Source organism: Balaenoptera ricei, chromosome 3 (genome assembly GCF_028023285.1).
Source record: "Balaenoptera ricei isolate mBalRic1 chromosome 3, mBalRic1.hap2, whole genome shotgun sequence".
Classification (NCBI taxonomy): Eukaryota; Metazoa; Chordata; class Mammalia; order Artiodactyla; family Balaenopteridae; genus Balaenoptera; species Balaenoptera ricei.
The window spans coordinates 177,077,738-177,100,525 of NC_082641.1; the positions used below are offsets into that span (position 1 = coordinate 177,077,738).

At 47.7% G+C, this 22,788-nt stretch overlaps 1 protein-coding gene across 1 annotated transcript in view; it reads right to left on the reverse strand.

The window, feature by feature from the left end:
- ARHGEF18 (Rho/Rac guanine nucleotide exchange factor 18) overlaps positions 1-16,242 on the reverse strand; it is a 61,133-nt gene extending 44,891 nt beyond the window's left edge. The window contains exon 1 of the mRNA XM_059918607.1: positions 16,153-16,242. The gene's annotated coding sequence lies outside the window, so the exon portion shown is untranslated. The remainder of the gene's footprint in view (positions 1-16,152) is intronic.
- Positions 16,243-22,788: the final 6,546 nt, after the last annotated feature.

Genomic DNA, 22,788 nt, shown 5'->3' on the forward strand with positions numbered 1-22,788 from the left:
GGTCTGTCAACCCTCATGGCTCCTCTCTTGATGAACTCCCTGCCCACCCGCCCACCCGCCCCAGAACCTTATGCACTTTCTCACCCCCAGACCTGTCATTTACTGAGCCAGCATCACCCCGACAGGACCTGTCCCGTCCTGTGCGCCCTGAAAGTTGACCTCCCCCTGCCCAAGCCCACTCTTCTCCTGGGGTCTCCGTGGCCCTCTTGCTACCCTGGCTGACTTCATGAGGACAGCTTTCCTCCTCTGCACGGTGCCCAAAGACATTCCCACCCTTGGGAACTGGGCAGACACAACTGCCCTTGGCCCCAGAGGGTGGGCTTTCCTGGCAGAGTTTATTTATTTTTATTTTTATTTATTTATTTATTTATTTAGGCCACACTGTGTGGCTTGTGGGATCTTAGTCACCCGACCAGGGATCGACCCCGGACCCTCGGCAGTGAAAGCTCGGAGTCCTAACCACTGGACCGCCAGGGAATTCCCTCCTGGCAGGTTTTAAAGTTCTGTGTCTGCAAGCAGGCCAGACGGAACCCCATTACCCGTCTGGAAGCGGGGTGATGGGCCAGGTGGCCTCTAGCTTGTCAGGGGAAAGATGAGGGCGGGGCCGTGGGTGGTCTCATCTCTAACCCCCCAGATCAGGACCCTGTCTCCCTGGGGCTCCTCCAGCCCCAGAATTCTGAGAGATGCAGGAGGCTCTTCAAAACCTTTCCACACTGCAAGGTGACCTCTGATTAAAAAGTTCTGATGGCACACTAAAGAAAAACTCAGGTGCGTGGGGAGAAACCACACCCTTCCATGAAAACTGTTCGAAGCTGCTTTTTCTTCCGGGACATCTAAGAGTCAGGGACGCTTCATGGCACAAAATATACGCTAACTATTCATGTGAGACCTTTATCCCGGCAGAAATGGGCCAATCCGTCCCCATGATCCCTCAAGCAGTCTAGCATAATTTCGGTGACACGATGTGTAGAAAAATATTACTCTGATTTTGCATAAGGGAAAAAATGAGGTTGGCATGGGACAGTCAGGCAGAGAGCTAGATTTTAGTGCCCAAATCACTAGATGTCAATTAAGTAGCTGGTGTACTGCCTAGGAGTGAATTCTTAGTAAGTGTTCTTTTTTTTTAAATATATTTATTTATTTATTTATTATTTATTTTTGGCTGCATTGGGTCTTCGCTGCTGCGTGCGGCTTTCTCTAGCTGCGGCAAGCAGGGGCCACTCCTCACCGTGGTGCATGGGCCTCTCACTGCGGTGGCCTCTCCTGCTGCTAGAGCTTGGGCTCCAGCCACATGGGCCTCAGTAGCTGTGGCCTGCGGGCTCTAGAGCGCAGGCTCAGCAGTTGTGGCTCGCGGGCTCTAGAGCGCAGGCTCAGTAGTTGTGGCGCACGGGCTCAGTTGCTCCGCGGCATGCGGGATCTTCCCGGACCAGGGCTCGAACCCATGTCCCCCACACTGGCAGGCGGACTCCCAACCACTGAGCCACCAGGGAAGCCCTTAGCGAGCGTTCTTAATAAACCTTAACCTCAAAGGTTTTTTTTTTTTGGGGGGGGTGGGGCGGGCACTGGCTTAATTAGTCCATAGATAAATAAGGCACATCTCTGATTAATATCTAATGCCAAGATGGCGTTTCTCTAAATTGCTCTTCTTTAATAAAGATAAGAACTAACTGAGGCAAACTGCTAGTGGTGAGTCATCTTAGGGGGAAAAAAAAAAAACAAAGCGGAACATTCTTGGGCATAAATCCAGCCAGCTGCATATTATGGTCCTGAAGAACAAATGTGGTACAAACTCTTCACCTGCAAAGATTCCTGGCTGATAAGAAACGGCCCTCATGAAACTCTGGTAAGGGCTCATGAAAAAAATGTCACCTATGTCACTGTTACCTGAATTTGATCCCTCAATTAATAGTACAGGAGTGAACTTAAAAAATTTTTTAAAGGAAAAATTAAAAGAAAATGAAAATCGGCCAATATTCTTGCCATCATTTACAAATGTCACTGTGCCCAGATCTTTATTTGCCTGGGTGTATACGACGACAGTTGTCATCACGGTGAATATACCAACGTTCCAAGTTTCGCATGCTGCTATGGTCTTTGTAAGTATTGCTTTAATCATTTCCCTGTTGTCAGATGTCAGATGTATGCATTCCAATCACACACACACACGTCTCAAAGGGACAGAATTGCAAAGGCAGAGGTTAGAAATGCTTTATGATTTTAGATATGCATCACCAAACTGCTTTTTCAAATGACTGTACCAAGGACAACCCTGCAGGAAAACAGGGGTAAAGAAAGAAAATCCTGGGAGGTGATACAACAAAATGACAACTAACTGCAGTTGCAAGGGATTTTGGGTGTTTTCCCCCTTTTTTCTATTTTCCAAATTTTCTGCAATGGTCATATGACATTTATAATTTAAAAAAAAAAAAGTTAATGCTAGGAAGCTGGGTGCAGGGTATGTGGGAACTCTCTGCACGATCTTTTTTCTTTTTGGCTGTGCCACGCGGCTTACAGGATCCTAGTTCCCTGACCGGGGATCGAACCCGGGTCCCAGCAGTGAAAGCATCAAGTCCCAACCACTGGACTGCCAGGGAATACCTGGCATGATCTTTTTTTTTTTTAACTCTTTGTAAATCTAAAATTATTTCAAAGGATTCAGCAGTTGGATGGCCGGAGGTTTCTTTAAATTTCTGATTAAATGGAAATTAGAGAGCAGAGTCTCTACCATAGGTCTCGTTTCAAGAAACATGACAAATTTCCATCAGTGGAAAGGCTGTTGGGTCTACACCAAAAGACAGGCAAATAAAAGTACATTTGTCTACTTTAAGGTAACTACTGAAGGCATATGACTTTTAAAAATAAATGCTGGCCTTTTGTGATGAGTTGATCATCTCTGAGCACTCACAGGCTGGAGGTGAGGCCCTGGGCTGCGCTCGGTCCTCCCGCGGGCAGCCACCTATCGTGCAGCGTGTGTAGTTCAGAAAACCCGTACTGACAAGGTAAGGACCACCAGGGCAGGCTCTGCCCCACATCTCCCGTGTGACTCATTCATGTCCCACGAGAACCTGTCCTCCTCCAGCGGGCTGGTCCAGAGCATGGGGAAAAGCTGGGGCGGCTCCTTGGAATGAGGGGTCCTGAGTGAAAAGGCGCTTGGAGGAGCGAGGGTCGGGAGAGCAAGACTCGGAGACAGACGCCTGTCCTGCAGCATGGCAGGGCCTCCAATTCAGGGCAAGGGCGTGCTCCTGAGACAGGCTGGGGGTGAGCAGTTCCCTGCACACTGGCTGGGGATCCCAGGCTGCAGATGCCCCTGGGGTGCAGGGGACAAACGTGGTTGGAGAGAAGACATAGCTGCAGGGCAGAAGTGAAGGGGAAGGTCAAGGAGGCCCAATCTGGGAGGTTTCTGCACCCACTCGTGCAGTAGTTACGTCTATAAAGTTGTTGTGAACACTGAGTTAGTGGATACCGAAGCCGTTGCTTCTAGGGCAAATCTGGGGTTAGGTTCCAAGAGCCTCTGGTCATATTTTCATCAACCCATTAATACAGAACCTTGTGTGATGTGTGTTTCTGTTGAAAGGCGACTTACTGAATACATATCGCTGATTCACTAACACTGAACTCGTGGCCAACAGCTCTGTAACTCACAGAGCTCGTCGAACACTCGTGTTTTCCCCAAGAGGGAGCATCGCAGCCCCCCTGGGCTTAGGACACTACACAGCGCTTCAGCCCTAGGCTTGGGGGCCATTTTCAAAACAGCGACATTGCCAACAGAAAGCACAAGAATGCAGAAAATGTGGCACTAAATACACCACAAAAAGGATGCTTGTTTACAGAACAAGCTGAGACGGGGTAGGCGGGAAGGCGGAGTGTGCAGTTCAACCTCAGCCAGGAACGCGCTGTTGAATGGCGGAGAAAGCGCTGTGGGCACTGACTTGGGGGGATTACAGATAAACTTTAGCCCGTAGGCGAATTCGTGAATACAGAACCCACAAATAATGAGGAGGGTACTGCATTTTCATGTTTTACTTAGGAAACTCCACGCAGGTGGGGACCTCTGTGTTGTTGGTTATGGGCACAGGGCCTGGTGTGGGGTGGATGCCCAATAAATATTTGCTCGGGGGAGGGAGAGAGAGAGGCAGGGGAGTAAGGGAGGTGCCTGGTCTGGGGTTTGGAAGAGAGAAACGAGGAGAAACAAAGTGGGGTGGAGGGGCAGTCGGGGAGGGGATGCCTTGTGCACAACGGTTCTGTGGTGGGCCTTAGGGGGCCCCTGGGGGTTATACTTTATCCTTGAAACTGAAGCTACAGAAAGGTTTATGCATGAGGGTATTAGTTCCGATTTGCCTCTGGAAGTAGCGGATGCGACCGGGCAGCAGACTGGAAGGGGCCGAGGGTGGAGGGTGCCAGGGCCACCGACCCGGGGGTGGGGGACGGGCAGGGCAGACTTGGGGCCAGGAGGGGGAGCAGCGGCGGGTTTGACCCAAGCTGCTTGGGAGGACTCGGGGTGATGGCAGGTGGCAGCTAGACACAGGAGTGGGGCGCTCAGGAGACAGGTTTAGAAGAGGGATGGAGATTTGGGCAGAGGACGGTACCCGAAGCCAAGGAGTAGACGAGATTCCAGGGCTAGGGAGACTGCTTTGCAGAGCTGCCTGGGGACTGAATGGGACAAGACACGGAAATGACAGCCCTGAGGGGCCCCTGCTTTGTTGCAAGTAGTACCGGAACAGGAAAGGGGGGCGAGGAGTAGTTCATCTCAGAACCACTAGTTCAAACTATTATTATCAACTGAAAGCTCTAGGTTTTCTCACAGGCTGTCATTCAGTCCTATTTTCCCATCCTATATGTCCATAGTTGCTTATTTAGACCAGTGGTTGATTCAGATCCCTGGGAGACATTTGGCAGCATCTAGAAACATTTTTGATCATGACAGCCAGGGGCTATGGGGGGTGCTCCTGACATCAAGCGGGTCACCACCAAGGATGCCACTCGGCATCCCGACCACGGAGAACCAGCTGGCCCCAAATGTCCACGGCGTCCAGGCCAGGAAATGCCGAGTGAGATCCAGGCATGGGGATCGAAACATTCCTTGCCCCGAAGCCCACCTCGCTGGCTTCAGCTAACTACTTCAGTCGCTGAGATTTGGGGGGCCCCGATTTTAGGACACAGAGATGGAGGCCACCCCTCCAGCTTTGATAAGCAAACTTTCCACATCTTTGCTTTTCTAAATGACATGGTAGGGACTTCCCTGGTGGTCCAGTGGTAAAGAATCTGCCTTCCAATGCAGGGGACTTGGGTTCGATCCCTGGTCAGGGAACTAAAAGCCCGCATGCCACAACGAAGACCAGACACAGCCAAAAAAAAAAAAAAAAAATTCCATGGTAAAGGACTGGTGGACAGAGCAGAGGATGGAACCTGGGGGGCGATCTCCCTCTAATTAACTCACTAATTAACGCCCTTTGGGAACTTTCATCCAACTAGTTATAAGCCTGGCTAAACGGTGATTAGCTCAGAATTATCGTAACATCTCTGTGTGTTTCTCACTTCTGCCCCCAAGAACGATGTCGAGGACCCGATCTGACGCTTCCCATCTCCCCACGTCCCACTCCGTTTTCCTGGTCTACTGACTAGACGGTCACCTGCCAGAAGAGGAAATGAGGCTGATGTGACACCATTTCTTCCTAATGATTCATGCTGGCTTTCAGGCTCATGACTTCAGCTTTGATAACCCACTCTTCTGGGGGACAGGGGGATGACAGCAGGTTGGCTGGTCTCTAGTTGGGAGACTGCCCTGGGCCAATTCTTCTGCTTCCTTCCCAGGCCTGGGACCATACTTACCAGACACCAGTCTTCTGGTGGAATGCCTGGAGATGTCAGAGGTCATGGGTATCTAAGACTTGCTTTTAAGTTCTTACAACCCTCTGGTGTCAGATGCAATGAGTGTAGAGAAGTCTTACCATTTAACGATTAAAAAACAAACAATCTGATTCAAAAATGGGCAAAGGGCGTGAATAGACATTTCTCTAAAGAAGATACAGAAATGGCCAATAAGCACGTGAAAAGATGCTCAACATCCTTACTGCTAGGAAAATGCAAATCAAAACCACAATGAGATGCCACTTCACACCCACTAGGATGGTACAATGGAAAGTAACAAGGGTTGGTGAGGATGTAGAGGAACTAGAATCCTCATATGTTGCTGGTGGGAATGCAAAACGGTGCGGCTGCTATGGAAAAGTGTGGCAGTTCCTCAGAAAAGTCAAACATAGAATTACCATATGATCCAACAATTCCACTTCCGGGTATGGACCCAAAAGAACTGAAAGCAGGGACTCAAATAGATATTTGCACACCCGTGTTCATAGCAGCATGGTTCACAATACTCAAAAGGTGGAAGCAACCCAAGTGTCCACTGACAGATGAATGGATAAACAAAATGTGATATATCCGTAAAATGTAATATTATCCAGCCTTAAAAAGGAAGGAAATTCTCACACCTGCTACACCTGGGTGAGGACGTCATGTTCCGTGAAATAAGCCAGTCGCAAAAGGACAAATACTGCATGACTTCACGTATACGAGGGACTTAGTGTAGTCAAATTCTTAGAGGCAGAAAGTAGAATGGTGGGGGACAGGGGGCTGGGGAGTCAGCGTTTAATGGGGACAGAATTCGGGAAGATGAGAAAGTCCAGGAGGTGGGTGGAGGGGATGGATGCACAACAATGTGAATCTATACTTAAAAATGGTTAAAATGTTTTCTTAAAAAAAAAAAAAAAGCACAACTAGAGCTGTAGGAGACTTGACCTGCGGAGTGAGCATGTGCTGCTCAACCATCGTGGATTTCAACCTCCTCCCACGAACCTGACATCCCCGGGACAGAAGACAGACTCAGACAGCACTTAAGAACGTCATTCCTCCTTCTCTACTGACAGCTGTCCTGCGTGATGGATGGGACCCTGAGAGCTTCGTTGAGGAACTGGTTCCGACACCCAGGGACCCCCATAGTGCTCTGTAAGTGGCCTGGAAGGCACCCTGTAGTGCTCACTCCTCAGAGCTCCCTTAGCATTTGACAAGGATGGTTCATGGAAATAAGGGGAAAAAAACGCTCCATTTAGTGTTTTGAGTCATTCTGCTGAACAAGTTTAACCACTGCATGGGGGGGCGGGGAGCGGGGAGGCGGGGGTGTCCCTGGAACTTCTTACCAAGAATAAACTAGTAATTACCATATGATCCAGCAATCCCACTCCTGGGCATATATCCAGACAAAACTCTAATTCAAAAAGATACATGCACCCCTATGTTCATAGCAGCACTATTTACAATAGACAAGCCATGGAAACAACCTAAACGTCCATTGACAGATGAATGGATAAAGAAGATATGTACATATACACAATGGAATATTACTCAGTCATAAAAAAGAATGAAATAATGCCATTTGCAGCAACATGGATGGACCTAGAGATTATCATACTAAGTGAAGTAAGCCAGAAAGAGAAATACAAATATCATATGATATCACTTATATGTGGAATCTAAAAAAATGATACAAGTGATCTAATTTACAAAACAGATATAGACTCACAGACATAGAAAACAAACTTATGGTTACCAAAGGGGAGAGTGGGGGGGAAGGAGAGATAAATTAGGAGTTTGGGATTAACGTATACACACTACTATATGTAAACCAGGTAAACAACAAGTACCTACTGTATAGCACCAGGAACTATACTCGATATCTTCTAATAATCTATAATGGAAAAGAATCTGAAAAAGAATATATATACACACACACACACACATATATATATTTCTGAATCACTTTGCTGTACACCTGAAACTAACACAATATTGTAAATTAACTATACTTCAATTAAAAAGAAATTCTATAGTGATTTAAAAAAAAAAAAAAGAGTAAACTAGTAAGGATCACACCTAAAGGATGACATTGACCACCAACGGAAATGGCCTTCCAACATGAGGTTGAAAAAGGGCAGATCTGGTCGGGAGGACAGAGGTATGACCCTGACACTTTGGTATGAACACAGCTGGGGAAGAACATGAGGAGGACACCCCTGCACTGTCCAGGCTTGTCCCAGAGCTTATCCACTCCCCTTTGCTGCATTTCACACTACTTTCTGGTGTCAGGAAGGAGGCACCTTCAGTCTCATCCACAGGGAGTTCAGACCCTAAGAAAGCATATGCCTCGTGGGTAAGTATTTCTTGTCCCTCTGAGTACAAGGCCAGATGCTTGTGCTGGCCCCAGCAAAACCATTCCACCCCCTTAGGCCCCGCCAGGAAGGGCAGCCGGCTTTTCGTCATTGGCGTGTTTTAAACAATTATGTTAATTCAACTGACTGTCCAGAAATCAAAATGACATGACTGAAAAACACTTTAATGAAAACAGATGATTTTGAAAAGATTAATTCAGGTGTAGCTACTACACATCTGAAATCTTCCAGAAAACCCCAACTGGCCTTATTATATATTATTACTATTTTAAAAACCTTTAATGCAGGAAACACAGAGCAAATGTTAGCAAGAGGTGGCTGGAAGGAGGGCAGAGGAAATCAAACACTTGACAGAGGCCAGTGGGTTTCTCTTTCAGCAGATAAAAAGCATTCTGTTAAAGGCGGAAGGGAGGAAAGAAAAACTTGCACCTACAATGCCAGGAAAAAAAAACAAACAAACCTGTTTGCTTGCAATGGCCTGGGAAATTATTCAAGGGCACTGCATTTCTGTCAAAAGACAACCGAAATGGTGTGAGGGGTAGGTGAGGCTTAGCAAGACCCTCCATGGGGAGTTCCCAGTGCAAACTCACACCTGCGAGGAACTCCTGTCCCTCCTGCACCTGTGTCCCTCACCAAATTTACAAAATCAGAGTCATGGGCCTAGAAGGAGAACAGGAAAAGTCATGAGCCTATTGTAGGGGGTGGCAGACTCTGGCCTGTGGGCCAGCCACCTGTTTTTGTAAATAAAGTTTTACTGACTCCCAGCCATGCCCACTTGTTTCCGCGTAGTCTGGGGCTGCTTTAGCAAGTTGGGTAGCTGTGACCGAGGCTGTGTGACCTGCAGACACTATAATATATACTATCGGGCTCTTTACAGAAAAAGTCTGCTGAGCCCTGGTCTACTGTTATCTCATTGGTTTGTTTTGGAAAGGAGGGCCTATTCCCAACAATCAAGATGCACCCAGCAGGGCCCATGGGGCATGGGAAACTCCCATTTTTAATCTCCGACACACACAAGGGAATGGAATAAAGGAAGCAGCAAAGTGGCTTAACGGTGTGGAGTCGTTACTGAATTCCAGAGCCCTGAAATAGCCCATGCTGGTAGCAAACAGGTATGAGGTGGGTTTCTGAGCATCTCAAGGTCCTCACCATCCTAAGAATGCCGGCTCTAACCAGCTCCTATATGAGGAAAATTCCAGAACCTTGCAAAACCTTCATTAGTATTCCTTTTAGTGCTGCAATGGTGTGAGCTCGAATATATTTTAATATATCTCATGTCTCAAGGTCAGGAAGAAAACACGTTCATGCACTTATGTAAGCTAGGTGCAGGGCTAGGCAGACGGAACATTTTTTTCCCTCTCTAAGGTACAAGAGTTTTGTATTTGATGAGGGTGGTATTTGAACGCATGGAGAAGGAGCAGATTATTCAGAGTACAGGCAAAGGGCCAGACATTTTGACCCACTGTAATATATTAGGCACCTATTTATACTTTATAGCAAATTATATTCACAGAGGATTCAGATTTAGAAGCTTCCAAGCAAGGAACTAGTAGTTCTCCTTAAGATCTCCTCTTTCCTCTTCTTACTTACTGGGTTCCCGAGAGTGAGCCGAAGTTCAACACTTAACTTTAAAATACCTGAAAATTACAATGTGTTCTAAAGAATGTAAGAATGAAGTACTAATAACCCCCGTAAACTTGTTCTCGTTTACAAGTCACTGGAAATAGAAAGTTCCTGAGGAGGGTGGAATAGGGTCCCCCCCAGATTCATGTCCACCCGGAACCTCAGAATGTGGCCTTATTTGGAAACGGGGTCTTTGCAGATGTAATCAAGTCAAGGATCTCAAGATGAGATCATCCTGGATTTAGGGTGGGCCCTCCTAGATCCAAAGGACGGTGTCTTTATAAGGGAAAGAAGAGGGAGATTTGGACGCAGAGAGACACACCGATACAGAGACAGACAGACACACAGAGAGGAGAAGGCCATGTGAAGATGGAGGCAGGGGCTTCCCTGGTCGCGCAGTGGTTAAGAATCTGCCTGCCAATGCAGGGGACACGGGTTCGAGCCCTGGTCCGGGAAGATCCCATATGCTGCGGAGCAAATAAGCCCGGGCGCCACAACTACTGAGCCTGCGCTCTAGAGCCCACGTGCCACAACTACTGAGCCTGCGTTTCACAACTACTGAGCCCACATGCCTAGAGCCTGTGCTCCGCAACAAGAGAAGCCACCATCCTGCAACGAAGAGTAGCCCCTGCTCGCCGCAACTAGAGAAAAACCGCACGCAGCAACAAAGACCCAACACAGCCAAAAATAAAAATAAATAAAATAAATTTATTTTAAAAAAAAAGATGGAGGCAGAAGGATGGATAAACAACAAGGTCCTACTGTATAGCACAGGGAACTATATTCAATATCCTGTGATAAACCATAATGGAAAAGAATATGAAAAAGAATATATATATGTATAACTGAATCACTTTCCTGTACAGTAGAAATTAATACAACATTGTAAATCAACTATATTTCAATTAAAAAAAAAAATGGCCAAAGCCAAAGATCGCCTCTGGCCACCTCTAGAAGCTGAAAGAGTCCATCAAAAGGAAGGATCCTTCCCTAAAGCCTTCTGAAGAAGAATGGCCCTGCAGACACCTTGATTTCAGACTTCTGGCCTCCAGAACCATGAAAGAGCATATTTCTGTCATTTTAAACCACCCATTTTGTAGTCATTTGTTACAGTAACCCTAGGAAACTAATACAGTTTCTCAAAAGTCAGCGTTATTGTGTCACCAAGTGCTTCATCCTTTTCTAAACATTTTTTGACCGTCTGGTGCACTGGGACCCCAGGGTGGCATTCTGACACTGAGGACCAGTTGAGGACCAGGCCCATTCATGAGTTGGGAAGACAGTTTATAATAAAATAGAATAGAAACTACCAGAGTAAAACTTTGGATCCCATGGGTGTGTGTGTGTGTGTGTGTGTGTGTGTGTGTGTGTGTGTGTGTGTGTGTGTGTGTGTGTGTGTCTGCGCATGCTTATGGCATCACTGTGTAAAATGTTAGTTTTCATTATGATCGTGGTCAAAACCAAACACACAATAGTGTCCCAGAAGCCCCCATATCCAGGCCCATCTACAAGGCGAACCTTCCAGACCAACAGAAAGCAACCCCAGTTTTAAAAAATCTCCGGGGACAGTGTTTAGTTTTACCATCTAGAAGGCCTTCAGATTTCACCTTAACTCCGTTTCTGCTTTTTGTTTGTTTGTTTGTTTATCTTTTGGCCGTGACTTGCGGCATGTGGGATCTTAGCTCCCCGACCAGGGATGGAACCCGTGCCCCCTGCAGTGGAAGCGCGGAGTCGTAACCACTGGACCGCCAGAGAATTCCCTCCGCTTATTGACTAGAAATCAGTTGTCCAGGCAAAATCCATAGAGACAGGAAATAGATTTGTGCCTGGGGACAGGGAAATGGGGGGTGAATGCTAATGAGTAGGAGATTTCCTTTTCGGGTGATGAAAATGTTCTGGAATTAGTGGTGATGGTTGCACAACTCTGTGACTATATTAAAAACCACTGACTCATACACTTTAAAAGGGTGAATGCTATGGTATATGAATTATAATATCCCAATTAAAAAAAGCAGCAGCAGAATGGCTGACCCTGTGGATGGCAGAGCTCTCCCCAGCAGGTGGGGAAGCTGGGGGCCTTCCCCTTTGATCACAGCTCTGGGAATATTCTAGAAGAGGGAGAAACACCACAAGGAAGGTTTTAGCTTCTTGATCATAAGCGGGGAGGGGGTTGGGGGGGAAACCTGGTGACAAATTTAGAAGCGCTGATTTACCAGATGTGACTTATAATTGGGCCTCGGATTTCTGGAGTAGACCACTGTGGTTATACTTCGTTTAAGAAAAAAACTATATATATATATATGTATGTAGATATATATTTGTTTTGAAAGAAGTTATTTTTTTTTTTTAAAAAAAGCAAAGTTGTGTTCACTGTTGTAACCCTAGGACCTGGTTCACAGAGGGTGCCAGGTAATAATCTGCTGAATGAATGAATGAATGAATGAACGAACACACCCAAACACTGCAGGAGCACTCCACAGGCAATGACAACCCTAGGAAATAAGGAGTGGTATTATGTTTCTAATTTGATAGACAGGAACCTGAGGATTAGAGAGTTTTCGTTGCACCTCCAATACCACGGAAGCAGACCTGAGCTCCCTGCTGCCACCTCTGTGTTGTTCACGGTGCTCACGGCTGTGTGTGCAGAGAAGGGACTGCAGGGCAGGTCAGCGAAGGTGTGGTGACAGCGGCTTGCTGGGGAATGTTAAAAAGCCTGGAATGTTAGAAGCTTCCGTGGTAGAAGGACAGACGGAAAGGGAAATGAGATGGCGCGGGGGTGTGCATAGGAGGCTCCCAAGTCAAATGAGAAGGAAAACCAGGTGCACGAGTTTCCTACTGCTTCTGTAACAAACTACCACAAACGCTGGCTGAGAACAACACAAATCTATTCTCTTTCGGTTCTGGAGGTCCGAAGTCTAAAACAGGTCAAGGGTTTCCCTGGTGGCACAGTGGTTAAGAATCCACCTGCCAATGCAGGGGACACGGGTTTGATCCCTGCTCTGGGAAAATCTCACGTGCCGCGGAGCAACTAGGCCCGTGCGCCACAACTACTGAGCCCATGCAGCGCAACTACTGAGGCTGCATGCTGCAACTACTGAAGCCGGTGCGCCTAGAGCCCGTGATCCGCAACAGGAGAAGCCACCGCAATGAGTAGCCCCTGCTCGCCGCAACTAGAGAAAGCTCGCGCGCAGCAACGAAGACCCAACGCAGCCATTAAAAAAATAAATAAATAAAATAAAATGTAACCACCCACAATGCGTCAAATGTATATACTCTAAATTAAACCTTTAGAATATTTTTTTTTTCAAGATACGATGGCAAATCAGCTGTGTATTTGCTACTTTGAACGTAACCAAACGCTACTTTAATCTCGGTGGAAAACTATGAATCCACCTAAGGACAAAAGCAAAGAAACGCCAGTTGAATTTAGTTTACACCCAAGGCAATTTTAACCACACAAAAAATGAGCATAGCTGCAGGGGTCCTTTCCCTGAGACCTCCACAAGGACATTATTTTAATCACTCTGCCCCTCCCCCGTCAGCCACATTCCTCCTCCAGAAAAATTCCTACCGGCTGCTCCAGAGCTGTGACTGGAATTGTTTTGCACCTGGAGAGAGGGTTTTCAAAACAGAGCAGCTCTTTGCCACTTTCAGGGGAAAAGTAAAGTTTAACTAACAAATAACAAAGAAACAGTGATTGGGCTGGACGTAACAAAGACCTCGGGACTTAAAATGACTTAAGAGAGCCGCGATGAAAATGTTTAGATGAAAGTGTTTAAAAAGTCATCGATGGAATTTGAGGAAATGGAAACAGGACCCAGGATGAGTGAAGAAAAATGAAGGAGACCTTGACACAAGGATCAGAAATATGCTAAACACGTGGAAGGTAAACACCCAGGGAGGCACAGCTGGTGACCACAGCCCTAGTCCCAGGCACTGGTGACATGGGCAACAGGCCCTGCAGCCAGCTGTAATCGTTACTGTGTGACAAGAATGAAAATTATACCACAGTTTCTGCCAGGAAAAACGTACGTGCCACCACAACTTTCAACGTGGGGGCATTCTTAAGTCGACTGAAGGAAAAAAGAGAAAAAAAAGAATCAAAGAATCCCTTTCTCCTTTCCCTCAGGTATGCCACTGAAAAGGGATGTAAGTGATACAAACCCCAAACAAGTTACATTTACAAGAATTAAATTTAGTATGCCCGCCGGCTGTATGCTCTTACTGGATTTAGAGCAACCTTTTTTTTTTTCTTTCCCACTCAAAAGGGCTTGACCCATAGAACTAGCAAGCTATTGATAAAGCATAAAACTCTGACCCAGTCCAAACAACCAAGATGCTCAAACTTTCCAGACTCTTTATTACTTGGAATGTCAACTTAAAAATACAGGCCTGGGATGGACGTAAGGAAGGAAGGAAGCAAGGAAGAAATAATGCCATTTGCAGCAACATGGATGGACCTAGAGAATATCATATTAAGTGAAGTTAGTCAGAAAGAGAAAGACAGGGCTTCCCTGGTGGCACAGTGGTTAAGAATCCGCCTGCCAATGCAGGGGACACGGGTTCGAGCCCTGGTCCGGGAAGATCCCACATGCCGCTGAGCAACTAAGCCCGTGCACCACAACTACTGAGCCCGTGCGCCACAACTACTGAGCCTGCGCGCCTAGAGTCCATGCTCTGCAACAAGAGAAGCCACCATAATGAAGCCCGCGCACTGCAACGAAGAGTAGCGCCCGCTTGCCACAACTAGAGAAAGCCCGTGCACAGCAACGAAGACCCAACACAGCCAAAAATAAATGATAATAAATAAAATAAACATAAAAAAATCTTATCTATAAAAAAAAGAGAAAGACAAATATCACATATCACTTATATGTGGAATCTAAAAGAATGATACAAATGAACTTATCTACAAAACAGAAATAGACTCACAAACATAGGAAACAAACTTACGGTTACCAAAGGGGAAAGGGGGAGGAGGGATAAACCAGGAATTTGGGATTAACATACACACACCTGTTGTTTACCTGTTTATATATAGAGCAGGTAAACAACAAGGATCTACTGTATAGCACAGGGAACTATACTCAATATCTTGTAATAACCTATAATGGAAAAGAACCTGAAAAAGAATATATATAACTGAATCACTTTGCTGTACACTTGAAACTAACACAACTTTGTAAATCAACTGTACTTCAAAAAAAATTAAAATTAAAATACAGGATTGGGGGCATGCCATATGCACAGAGTATATAACATTTATTGAGCATTCACCATATGCTAGGCGCTGTGCCATGCACCTTACACATATGATCCCATCAAATCCCCAACCAATCCTTATTCCCGGTTTAAAGGTGAGGAGACTGACTGAGACTTAGTGGTGGAAACTGGCACCAGAACCCAGATCTGATTTGACACTCAAGCCTGCGCTCTGGACACTTCTCCGTACAGCTCCAGAATTACTCATTCACCCGGATACCTGCAAAATCATCCCGAGAGCGCCCTTGGCCATAGGGCTGTTCACCTGTCCTGAACTCTCTCTAGTCAACAAGAAGGGACCCGCCCTTCCTCGCTCCTGGCTGGAGTTCCATTCTCCCAGAACGGAGGCAAAAGGGGGAAAAACTGTTCTTCGCTTCTATGGTAAAACTTCACGAACACTTTTGACCCCTTGGGCCAGCCGTCTCTTCTACCGCTTCGATCTCAACAGAGCATCAGGCAGAAAAGACAAGGAGAAGACAGCTACAACAAACCGTGCAAGACCAAGGGCCTCTCATTCCTGCACCGCACCATCTAAATTCTCCCAAAGAGAGAAACTGGAGAGAGAACTAAGGAAGACCCAAAGCACACACACTTCGTATGTTTTTGTTATACCCCAACGATCAGATCAATTGTCAGGAGGACGTCTGCTCCGCGGAAAAAGTGCTGCTCGGAGGCTTCAAGTCCCCCGGTGCTGGGTATTGTTATGGTTATCGCCACATCCCAGGTCCTGCCCCGGGGAGCTCCAGAACCTGGAACCCGTGTCCTTTCCCGGCTGAACCACGGAGGTTGCACCGCCCAAGCGCTGGGGCTCGGACAGAACCGGCGGGCATCGTCTGCGCTCTGCATTCGCCAAACCCAGCCCACAGGCACGGAAGGGGCAGCCTGCACTGCAGGACCCGCCCGCCAGTATGGACGAGCCCATGGGGGCCGGGCCCGGGGCCGAGGCAGCCCCGGGGTTCCAGCGCCCGAGGCCGCCCCCAGGCCCCGACGGCGCCTCCCCGGGACCCGAGCCCCGTTCTCCTCAGCCCCGCCCCGCCGGCCTCACCTCGGTCCCCCGCAAGTCACTCGCCGCCCCCAGCTTCGTTAGCGTCCCGGCCGCCTCTGCCGCCCGGCCTCCCGGGATCCACTGCCGCCCTCAGCCCGGAGCCGGAAGCGGGAAGCCGCGCGGGCGAGGTGCGCACGCGCCGCTCCGCCCCCGGGGGCGGACCAGAGGGTGTGGCCCCGGGAGGGGGCGTGGCCGAGAGGATCGGTGGGTCCCGGTAACTAAGGACTTGGGTTGAAGCTGAACGTGTGGTCTCAGGCAGGGGTAGTTCGCTCGGGTTTACCCGGGGCCAGGGGACTGAAGAGTATTTGCGAGGAGGGTGAGAGTGATCCTTGAGGGGCGGGTTAGTGGAGCAGGGGGGCGCCTACGGGCGATCCTGAGGGGAAATCCGCGGGGTGGGGGGCTTTTTTTGGGAGGGGGTCAGTGGGGCGCTGGGGTATCTGTGGGACTGGGGGGCGCTTAGAGGGGATCCTAAGAAGAGATCAGCGGGGTTGGGGGGCGTTTTGTGGGGTCAACGGGGGCCTGGGTGATTAGCGGGACTGGGAGGTGTTTCCTGGGAGAAGATAGCAGTGCTGGGGGGGCGACTTGGGGAATTAGGGGTGTCTGGAGGCGGGAGTTGGGGTACAGTGGAAGCCTGGGGGCATCTAAGGGGGATGAGTCCGGGGGCGAGAAGTTTGAGAGGGGAGAGTACAAGAAATGGAGAGAACAGCTCTGTCTCCTGTGAAGAAGTGGCAGCATAGATTACAGGAAGTGAAGATTACAGGTCTTGGAAAAATGAGTCATATATCTCTCAGGTGGTCCCAGACACCCCAACATAGGTACCACCAGATACCCCAAACACATACCAGACACCCAGGCAGATGCCATCAGATACTCGCTTTCAGGCACCCGCAAATAGGTCAGACACCCACGTAGGTCTGTTAAATGCCCCCAAACTATTCAAAATCTGAAAAACATGCCAAATATCTCAAAAGTACCGGACACCTTCATCCAGGAGCCATCAGATACCCCCATACAGGCTTTCAGACACCCAGAAACATACCAGAGACCCCACATGGACACTTTCAGACACCCTCCAACACAGATGCTATCAGATACCCCCAAACAGGTGTTCAGAGTCTGAAACACATGCCAGACACCCACACACAGATGTTTTTAGACACCTATAGCCATGCCAGATGTCTCTCCAAGTGTCAGCACCCCTCAGGTGCCATCAGCCATCCAGGTCCTGAGGCTTCTTGTCTAACCCAGGTCCCCCATAAGTGGAGGGGGTGGGCAGGAACCAGGAGAGGGGCCAAGCACCTTTCACCTAAGGCCCAAGTTGTTCAACCAGGTCAAGGTCGCCCCAAACCAAACTCACCTCAAAACACACACAATCTGTGGTTGAGATCTCTCAGTTCAGACACTGGGTGGCAAAATCCCCAAGCGACCTGCCTTCACTTTAAGTTTAGGCTTCATGATCAAGAGAGGGAGCATGTCCAGGGAGTTGGAGGGTCCAGAAGTGCAAGAACCCCACCCCAGTTGAGGCCATCAGATACCCCCCCGCCAATTGAGGTCAGAAGCCCAGACACAGGTATTTCGAGGTCTCGATGGATCTGTAAATGTTCACTCTCTGAATTGCTATGACTTTTGGACTTTATCCCAAAGGCAATGGGGAGCCATTGAAGATTGTAAGCAGGAAGAATGGCATGATCCTTATTTCTGTAGCCCCCTTGGTTATAGAAACCTTCAGGTTGACAAAGTTCTCCCCTAAAACCTTTTCAAGGGGCCTGTCAGGAAGGAGAGGTATCTCTTGTCTTCCTTTTATCCATCCAACCATTTTCTGCATTTTATTGAGTCCTTATCATGGGCCAGGGACTCTGCTAAGAGCTAAGGAGCTATATGTCTATAGCTGCATTTCTCAGTCTTGGTACTAATGACAATTGGGGCTGGATAATTCTCTGTCGTCAGGGACTTCTGTGCATCAGAGGATATTGAACAACATCCCTGGTCTCTTCCCATTAGATGCAAGTAGCACTCCTAGTCCTGACAACCAATAATGTCTCCAGATATTGCCAAATGTTCTTTAGGGGGACAAAATGGCCCTTGGCTGACAGCAATTGGCCTCAGAGACGCTCAGAACTTACAGTCACCTTATGCTGGCTTCCTGGGGAGGTGGCCCTTCGCTTTGTTTTAGAGAATGAGTAAGAGTTATGTGGCAGAGGGAGTTCCAGGAACAGCGCTGAATGAGCAAGGCGCAGGTGATGGGCACAGGCAGCCACAAGACTTCAGGGTGGCGGCGCTGGGCAATCCCGGTAGCTGAGTAGTGGGAGAGAAGGGTGGAGGGGTAGGCGGGGTCAGACCACGGAGGGACCTCAGAGGTCAAGGCCAGGAACAGGACTGTCTGGAATGGTGTTCCATCAGCGGGGCTGGTCTCTAGGAAAGCATCTCAGCTTTACCCTGGAGACGCACCTTCCATAATTACCTGGCGCGTGACTCATTCACTGTTGTGTTTAACTTACTGTGGGGCTGTTTCCTTAAGTCAGTAACATCTGGTTTTGAATACCTGCGATGGGAGGTAGGCTTGTGACGAGTTATACCTGGGCAGTGCCTGCTCTCAGCCTGCTGGGAGCGAGACACAGCTGTTCTGGCCTCACACGCTTCCTTAGACAGGTGTGGGGCTGTGGTCAGAGCCCAGGGTTAGGGTCTGTGATTTAGATGCTAGCTTTGCCTCCTCAACAACAAGAAATAATGATGATGTCAGTAGGTGCTACCATTGCCTGTTAAGTACCAGGCATCACGCTGAGCGCTAGTCACGTCATTTCTGTGACACGAACTCCAACCTTCCCTGACCTCAGAGGGTTGTCCCGAAAGTCAAATGATGTTTCCAGGAGGTGGAACTTGACTCCTGCCATCCCGAGAGTAGGCTGGATTGAGGGACTCGCTTCCAAAGAAGAGAGTAGGGAAACGGGAAAATAGTAACCTGGCAGATGTTACCTTAAGCAGGTGTTAAAGGTTAACATCTTCAGGGATGTCATGTCAATAGCACGTCCCCCCGATCTGATGAGCCAGGAAGGTTCCCCAAACCCATAACCCCTTTCTAATTATAAGAAAACATCAGACAAACCCAGATTAAAGGACATCATACAAGACACCTGGGTAATATTTCTCAAGACTGTCAAGGTCATGAACAATAAGAAGAGACGGAGAAACCCTCAAAGACCAGAGAGACTGGGAAGACAGGGTGATTGAAGATAATGTAGTATCTGAATTGGATCCTGAAACAGAAGGAGAACACTAATGGAAAAAACAAAACAAAACTGGTGAAATCTGAATAAAGTCTGGAGTTTGGTTAATAGTACTGTACCAGTGTTGGTTCCTAAGTTGTGACAAACATATTGTGGTCATATAAGATATTAACATGAGGGGAAGCTAGGTGAACCACGTGAGGGGGCTCTCTCTGCACTTTTCTGTAAATCTAAAATTAAAGGACTTCCCTGGTGGCACAGCGGTTAAGAATCCGCCTGCCAATGCAGGGGACACGGGTTCGAGCCCCGGTCTGGGAAGATGCCACAAGCCGCGGAGCAACTAAGCCCTTGCGCCACAACTACTGAGCCTGCGCTCTAAAGCCCACGAGCCACAACTACGGAAGCCCACGCTCTCTAGAGCCCGTGCTCTGCAACAAGAGAAGCCACGCAATGAAGCCCACACACCGCAATGAAGCCCGCGCACCGCAACGAAGAGTAGGCCCCGCTCACTGCAACTAGAGAAACCCCGCATGCAGCAATGAAGACCCAGGGCAGCCAAAAAAAAAAAAAAGAAGAAGAAAAATAAAAAAAGTTAAAAAATAAAATGAAAAGTTTCAGGGAGAAAAGGGATCTGCCACCCGCTGGAGGGTTAAGAGAGTCCTCAGATAGATATTTGTATACTCTAAGTTAGGGTATAATGCCAAAATGCAGCAAAAGATTCCACTTACAAGTCCCAGGTCTGGTCTTTTTTAAGTAACAAACAAAACATTAAGTTATCCCTCCTGCCTGCCTTGCATTGCATTCTACCCGTGGTAATTCGTTGGTTTATGCTAGCCACAGACAGCAATCCACGACAGTTTCATGCTTATACCAAAGAATGGAATCTGATTCTTAGTACCTGGTATTTTGCCTGTAAGTCTACTGATAAAAGATTATTGGAAGCCAGTCACAGAATCTGAAAATAAACTCTAGTCTCTCGTTTACTATTTTAGGGCTTTCATAGAAGCCAAGGACTCATTGCAAAACATTTTTGCAAGGATGACCGCTTGTATTCCATCCAGGAACAATACATTTTTGCCTGGTTTAGGATTACCGGTAGCTTATTTCAAAGCGAAGGAAAACCAACTGAGCACGTGTTTGCTGTCTTTAGAACAGTTGGCAAAAATATGGTATGAAAGTGTTTTCATCTTCCTATTATTCTAAATATTATTGTACAGAGCTATTATTAATGACGTTTTTTGGTGGGAAAACCTTAAAAAATTGCCCCAAATATGGACATTAAGCACGTCAAACAACAGAGTGTCCTTGGTATGTTAAACTTTTGGTTTTCATGTATCTGTAATTTAATTTTCTTTTAAACTATAAAATTTTGCCTTTGGTACAACTAAAAGAATTAAAAGTTAATTTTATTAAGCAAAAAATAGGGACTTCTCTGGTGCTCCAGTGGTTAAGACTTCCTCTTCCATTGCAGGGGGTGTGGGTTTGATCCCTGGTCAGGGAGCTAAGATCCCACATGGCTTGTGGCCAAAAAACCAGAACATAAAACAGAAGCAACATTGTAACAAATTCAATAAAGACTTTAAAAATGGTCCACATCAAAAAAAAAATGTTAAAGAAAAATTAAATGGCATCATGTGGCAGTGGATTGGTGATCAGGGGCTCAGGCTCTGAGTTCAGACCCTGCTGTGTGACCTTTGGCAAGAACTTAACTCCTCTGGGCCTCAGATTCCTCATCTGTAGAAAGGGGGAATACTAGTGCCTATCTTACAGAGTTGTGAAGCTTAATGAGGAAATCTGTTTAAAGGACTTGGTGTTTGGGATATTGTATCTGCTCAGTATAGTAATGTTACTCTCTAACTATTTGTACAAAGTCTTCTGTGATTGTAAAGTGACCTTCAGGAAATTAGTCCCTGTTGGAAACCTCATCTTCAAGGTCAGATGTGTAAGGGGTTCATTGATCTGTTGGCTACTGTAAGTCACTTCCCTGGGTCTTCCTTGCTGCTGGGAAAGCTAGCTCGGGGATCGGCAAACTTTGGCTATAAAGAGCCGTAAGGGAAATATTTTCAGCTTTGCGAGCATGCTGCGAAATACTCAACCCTGCCATTATAGCGTGGATGCATTTCTGTACTGTCCACGGCCCAGTCCTGGATCTTTGACCTCATTCTTCCTCCTGCCAACCTCCCACTTGCCCCTTGAATTTGATGCCTGAGATACAGCTCCGTGGGGCTTGATCCTGGCCCTCCAGGGAAGTCTCTGTATCCAGCAGACCTCACCCCCCCGAACCCCAGAAGAAGAGATTAGGAAGTCAGCAGAAACAGGAAGTCACCTGCTGCTTAAAAGGACTTTAAGATGCTGAAGACTTTGCAAAGCCCAGGTGGCCTCCGCTGAAAACAGCTCATGTGTCGGAAAGCGGGTTGGAAATCTTCCAATGCAGAGAAAGCTCCGAAGGGGAGACCCCTGACAAGAGCGGCCGGCCAACAGTCCCACCACCAGCAAAAACAGTGCTCCGGAAAGAGGGAGGAATCAGGAAGAAGGAAGACGCCCACGTGTGGGGCCGGGCAAGGAAGAAATGCAAAACCTGCGGCTCAGGTCACAGGAAGACACCTGCCCTGCAGGTGGAGGGACAGCTCTCACCGCACGGCCCATCCTGGGGCCAGTTCTCTATTGCACTCCCCAGTGATTCTCACCGGGGCAATCCTAGCCCCCAGGGGACATTTGGCCACATCTAGAGACATTTTTGGTTGTCATGACTCATGGGATGGGGGGTAATAGGTATCTAGTAGGTGGAAACCAGGGATGGTGCTCAATATCCTCCAATGCACAAAACAGCTCCCCGTTCCCCCAACAAAGAATTACTAGGCCTCAAATAGCAATAGGGCCAAGGTTGAGGAACCCTGCACTAGCCTGAATTTGCAACTAACATGCAGTTGCCGGTGCCTCCTCTGTCTCCCTTACAAAGCCCGATTTGTTTTCAAAAAGGTGATATGCTAAATCTCAGAAAAGGCCAGAGTCATCTCCCTCCAAGGCCTCTGGAACCCAGTACTTTTTCCTGAGCAGACACCATTAACCCCCAGACAGCCCCGGGAAGCAGGAAATTGCCTGTTATGGGCTGATCGTGCCTCCCTGCACCGACCCCAATTCATATGTTACAGTCCTAATCCCCCTCAGTACATCAGAAGGTGGCCTTATTTGGAACTAGGATCATTGCCATTTTATTTAGTTCAATGAGGTCATACTACGGTAGGGTCGGCCCCTAATGCAATGTGACTGGCGTCCTTAGGAAAAGGGGAATTTCAGACGTAGACAGGCATACAGGGACAATGCCATGTGAAGATTATAGTTCTGCTGGCACAAGCCACCGGACTTCCAGAAGCCAGGAGAGACACCTGGGGTGGACCCTTCCCTAGCACGT